We start from the raw sequence: 6,000 nt of genomic DNA on the forward strand, positions 1-6,000 counted from the left end.
ATGCTAAAACTACAGATAACTGGCCGAGCAAAGCAAGGCTGTAAGTTTAATACAATGACACTTTGTCTGCAATAGGCAATAGCATGCAACATAGCTCCTGGCACCAAGGAGAAAATTGTAAGAGGAGATGTTTGTGAATGGCCTATGGAGAACTTGGAAGGAAAGGAGAAGAGATGCAGGAATATATGGAGCTGATAGTACAGGAAACAGCAGATGACATAAAACTGTCAGAGCCCATATAGAGATAATATTTAGCAAAGACGAAATTTAAAGAAGTTACAGAGGTCTTACAAAAATTGATACACACAAAATTAATTTAATTATTTTTTGCTTCTTTTAAGGGATGTCTTTTTATTTCAAAGACTCCCTGGCTGCCAGTTTGTGAGTCTAAACATCAGCATTGCACAGGTGCATGAAAATTAATAAATGAAATTGTTCACTCTGGTTCCACTACTGGAACAGAAGAAGGCACAAAATTAAAACAGACATTACAATAAATGATGTCTTAATCTGTCAGAAAATTGAGTTAAAATTTTAGTAATATTAATGGATTTTATTGTCTGATGTGACAAAATTGTGACCCCAAAATTCTAGGTTTAAAAACAAACAAACAGGCAACTGTCAAAGTAGACAAACTTATTTCAGTTTATCTTCTGTTTTCTGAAGTTTTAGGATGAATTTTCTTCTTTTTTTCAGCAACCATTTGGGTTTATGCTTTTAGCAGCTACTGTGATTGCTTAGGAATTGCTTTTTATTCCAGCATTGTGCCTTTTATTACACCAGCAGTCCTAGAACTTGCAATAAATATTTAAGGGATGGCAATAGCATCCTAGCAACAAAAATAGGTCTTTCAAATAGCTTTTTTTAATGTCTGCTGCAACTACCCTTTAAATTTCTATCTGTTCCTGGGGCATAGATTCTGTTATTCCTTTCTCCTCATTTCATCACAAGTATCAGGCAGGATCGTACATGCAGCTGTGCTTTTGCCATTTGTGAATTCTAGAGCTCTTTTCTATATACAAAAAATTCTAATGAAGAAAGATTGGGTTTGTGTAGGTAAATATGTTATAAGAATATCTTTCAAAAATTTTCTCCCAGTACCTGTCACAAGGCCAAACTGCCAAACTTTTATTTCACGTTATGAATGTTATGCAGTATAAGGCACAACTTGGTCTTTTTTTTAACACAGTTAATGAAACATAGTAATCAGATGGTTCTTCACTGTGAACTACATGCAAAAATTAAATTCTTGACAAAAACAGATTTGTAGATTTAGTTTTTTCCTTCCAATAAATTATTTATTTTAATTCCACTAAAAGCTGTTTAAAAGTAAAAGCAAAGTTAATTAGACATAATCCCCCTTTCAGCAGCAGACACTGGAAAGCAGCCTGTTAGGTATAGTTAATCTAGATCTAGTTAAAAGTGCTGAAGATAGAATTTTCATTTTTTCTTGGTCACAGATTAGAAATGCTCTTTTGCAATGTGATGAAGAGGAAAGCATGAACCATACCTGCATTTAATATCTAGAAGACAATCTGACACCATTTCTTTCTTATGTAGATATTGCAATGAGCTACTCCAGAGTCAAAATAAAATACCAAGATACCTGGTAACATGCAGATTCTTCCATCTACAGTTTTGTTGCTTTCACAGAGGAGCAGGTTGGGGCTTTTTCTGAAAGAAACAGAACTCAGTTTTCGGTGTCATATAATTTGAGCTTTGCTGCAATTGATTTGAAGTGTGAACCTCTGAAAGAAATTAAGGGGTCATGCTGTATATACCCCTGTTCAATCATCCGTTACCACTGTGATTCATTCACTTCAGAGGCTCGCATGATAGCTGCCAAAGCTTGTTCAGCAGCATGGTTTAACACCCATGCTATAATAGGAGCCAGCTAGCTTGAGGGAGATAGAGTATTTCTGTCTGAACACTGTCATCTCACATGCTGTATGTTAGATCACAGAGGGCTTGATATCATTAACTCATCGCTATTAAAGGAGTATTTGTTAGTAAGAGTAGCATGAGGTCAGAAGCATTCCTGGGATTATTGTCTTGTCACTTCAACTGGGTATTATTTTTTGTTTGGTACTTCCTGTCCTAAAAAGCAACTGTATGTAACACTGCCTCTGCCATTATTAAAAGGGCATGACCCAAATAAGGGAAGTGTAAACCTCAGTTCTGCTTAAAGCGGTATGCTTTTACTACGTAAAGCTGGTCTTTGGGTTTGGTGCATGTAAAGCTGGGCATAGCTAAAACCACTGGGTGGTATTCAAAGGTACCTAGACTCTGGACATAGAAATGATTGACCTTAGAGACTGAAAATGTTTCTGAGTCAAGGCAAGTATTGTAACAGTCTGGCTACAGTAGCTTATGTCTTCCCAAGAACTGACTTTGGGCCTGTGAAAATAAGCTGCACTGAATTTAGTGCTACTTGATTACCAACAACAGAGTAAGCTTTCTTAAAGCTAGCTTGGCTCCTGCTAAATCACACTATAATCCTTTCCCCAACTGTATAATAGACATACTCGGTGACTAGCCGTGGGACATTTATAAATAAGACCAAGATCATTGCAGTGCTTGTCTGTATTTGTGTTCAGTATTATATTTTCATGTTCAAAGAAGCTCCACTGAAGAATTGAGGCCCATCCTCTGAAACCATGTTTGTAGACCCAGAGCATGTTCATCTCTTTTCTGTGCGTGCCTGACAGTACAATTTAGCACATCATTGTGTGCAACTCTCTGTGTTTTAAAGCATCTTGCAAGTTTGAACACTTGTTTATATTAAAAGTTTTAAAGTGATGCTATTTATTTTCATCAGCCCAGAAAGCAAAAAAAAGTTCCAGACGATATCATTTAAAATATCTGGTTGTGCATCTGAGATTCTTTCTATATCTGCCTTACAGCAGCTGCGTTATCCCAGCAGAAAACAGCTGTGAGATCTGTATCAAACTTCCCTGCCTAGGGATATCTTCTACAGCTCCTGTCCATCTCTCCTCCTTCCAGTAGTTCCTTCTACGAAGTGAGAGTAATCACAGAAAACCAGCGTAGCTGGCATATTCCTTTACCCCAGCAGTTCCTGACTGTTGCATCAGCTGTATGGAGTTATAAGCAGCCATGAGAAAATTTTAATCTTAATTTAATGTTAATCCTTGCAAACATTTATGTACACATCAGTTCACTTATATAATAGGCATGCTGAAATCAATGGGACAACCCTGGGAGAACAGTTACTCATATATATAAATGTTTATAGGATTCATTTCCTCCTTTTGCTCTGAATCATCTGGAAGAATTTACCACCCACAACTTCACAAGGTGAGTTTCGTGGTGTAATCCTGTTGATGGCTCAGTTCTGGTGAGCAGCAATAGGAACCAAGATATTCTCCGCTTGGTGCAATGCCCCGCTAACTAGAAGACAGCAAGATCGTAACTCATTCTAGAACTTCCAGTTGTCTCCGATTGTGCAGTGTTTCAGGTTTTATCTTACACCTTCGTCTCTGTCCACTTCATTACTTAAAAAAAGCTGTTACCTCATTGTGAGCGTAAATATTTTCATCCTTTTAAATACTTACACAGTTCCTACAGTATAAAACACTCTAAAGAGTTAATTGCCTGACATTATTTCAATTTATTCAGAGTTTTTTATTCTCATTTGACTCTTATGGGCCCCTATCATTATTTCTATAACTGTTTCACATTTCCTTTTCTTCACATGCTTATTTTAAGACACATCCATGCTAGGAAACATAGCACTCAGCATTTGAAATAACTGTTGAATGATGTGAGCTAATCCGCTTTCCTGGCAGTAGCAGTCTCTCCAGCTACAGCCAGCTGAGGAATCCAGTTTATGACCCTTCTATTAGGGAGCTGAGATCCGTGTGATATTCTCTACTGAGCAGCTACAGAAGAGGTAGTCTCCACGCATTTAGCACCTCTGTAAGGCAGTTCAGAAGGAGTCATGGATGTTAGTTATGAGTGCCAGTACTTCTGAAACCTTCCTAGACAAAAATAAGGGAGAACCGTAAAGGACAGTGCTGGAATCTCTGGAAGAGCTATGAAAAGCTGGACAGCAAAGCTTAACACCTCCTTCCCCCATTTTTCCTTCTTTTCTCTTCCCGCCCTAGAGAACTTCAACCAAGAAAAACTTGTATATTCTATAGGATTTTAAAGAGTCTTTTTTTCCTATCCATTTTGTATGATGGAGTTCACACATCCTTCTGCAAAGAATCAGAGCACCACAGATCTGCAGGTATCACACAGCATTTGGCTGCCGTACTTAGTACCTTCTACTGTGATAAGAGATCCCCAGGATCTCCAGGTGCATTATAAATACATGCTGGTTGTTGCACAGGTGATAAATTGTAAGGCAATGTATTATGCCTGTTGGTTTGCTTGACTGGGACAGGTTTCTGAGCCCTTTTCCTCTGACTTTTTCTCTTGCCAGCTTAAGGAGCTCTCTGCTCGTCTCATTAGCCAGGAGACTCTCTGAAGTTGTTTAGGGAGGCTTGTGTCTGTTTGGGACTGAGGAGACCTAGTAGCAGGTGAAGTGAATGATCTAACCATTCCTATTATCCCAGAAGCACAGGAGGGTGGATTAAGAAAAAAAAAATGAATAATTCCAGTGATCTCAACTGTGTTATTTGTAAGATCCGTAACATATGCAGGCTGTCTCTAAGAGTTTCAGAATTTATTCAGCATTGCCTTCATGCATTTGTGAGTAAAAAATGATGCTGTATCAAACATATTTGTGCACATCGCCTTTCTGAAACCTGCTTTCAAGTACTCTACATTTTGACCTCTCCTAAGGATAGATATAGGTTCAAATAACATGGGTCAGAATCAAAGGCAACACCAAGCTGACTGTCTGAACCATTACCAAAGTTACGGAAGCATTGTGTGACTTATGCCTTCAGAATTCCTGTATTTTCATCTTTAAATTCACAACTGTAATATTACAGTACTGGCATGTATGTGTTTCATCTTTTGAATTAAACTGCGTATTAGCCAAAACAAAAAACTCATTTAACCAGGTACTTTATGGAGATGTAGTATTAACATTCACCATGGAATACAAGGGATAAAATTATTCCAGAACAAATGCATTTGGTACAAAGACAGGTTATTATTTTTTTTGTGGCTGCAGAATCTTCTTATGGAGGTCTACAGAAGTTTATAGTTGCAATGAGCACAAATCTTATCCCAGTTACACCTTTTTTCTAACATCCTCCTTCCCCTCCCCCTGAATTCATCACAGTTGCAAAGACTACACAGAACTAGCAGAACTACCTCTGTAGGTGACTTGAAAAAGTTTTGCCTTTGCTGTCAGATGGCCTGTGGAGTTTTATATATCCCTGGTAATCCTATTATCTCACACATGGCATAAGAGTTCCTTCTTTTTCAGTTGTTGATGGGAAAATATGTTACAGATAAATGAAATATAATCTATTTTTACTGTGTTGGCTAACATGTGGTTTAGATTTACCCATGTAACCATGACGTTTTTGCAAAAGGAAAAGAAATTTTGGGAAAATTTGAAAAAAATTGTTAGGTTTTATTTTAATGTAAGTATTTTTTATTACCATAGCAACATTCTTAGTGAAAGTGTGAGAGGATGCATCATTTTGCTTTTTTTCCTAGGCTTATAATTTTCCAAAAATCTTCACAATGAACCAATACTTTCCACATTCTGACTCCATCCAAGAAAGGGTTTTGTCAAAATCTGGACAAAATGCATTTAACAATTTGGAATCCCATTCATGTTCTTTCATTCCTAAGGAAAAAAATTATGGAATGTTTTCGTACTTTTTTTCCTACAAATCAAAATTCAAAAAACCCAAGTGAAGTGGCATCAAAAGAGTTCAGGTGAAGAGCATCTGAAAAAAATTGTTTGCTAATATAACCATGTGAACATAAGTAATCCATGTGAAAATTCATCTCAGTCTAAGGCCAGTGCAGTTAGTGCTTTGCAGTCGCTACCATACTAATGCTCAGGGAAGAGCA

The sequence above is a fragment of the Haliaeetus leucocephalus genome, unplaced genomic scaffold (assembly GCF_000737465.1).
Source record: "Haliaeetus leucocephalus isolate CR32 unplaced genomic scaffold, Haliaeetus_leucocephalus-4.0 Scaffold992, whole genome shotgun sequence".
Classification (NCBI taxonomy): Eukaryota; Metazoa; Chordata; class Aves; order Accipitriformes; family Accipitridae; genus Haliaeetus; species Haliaeetus leucocephalus.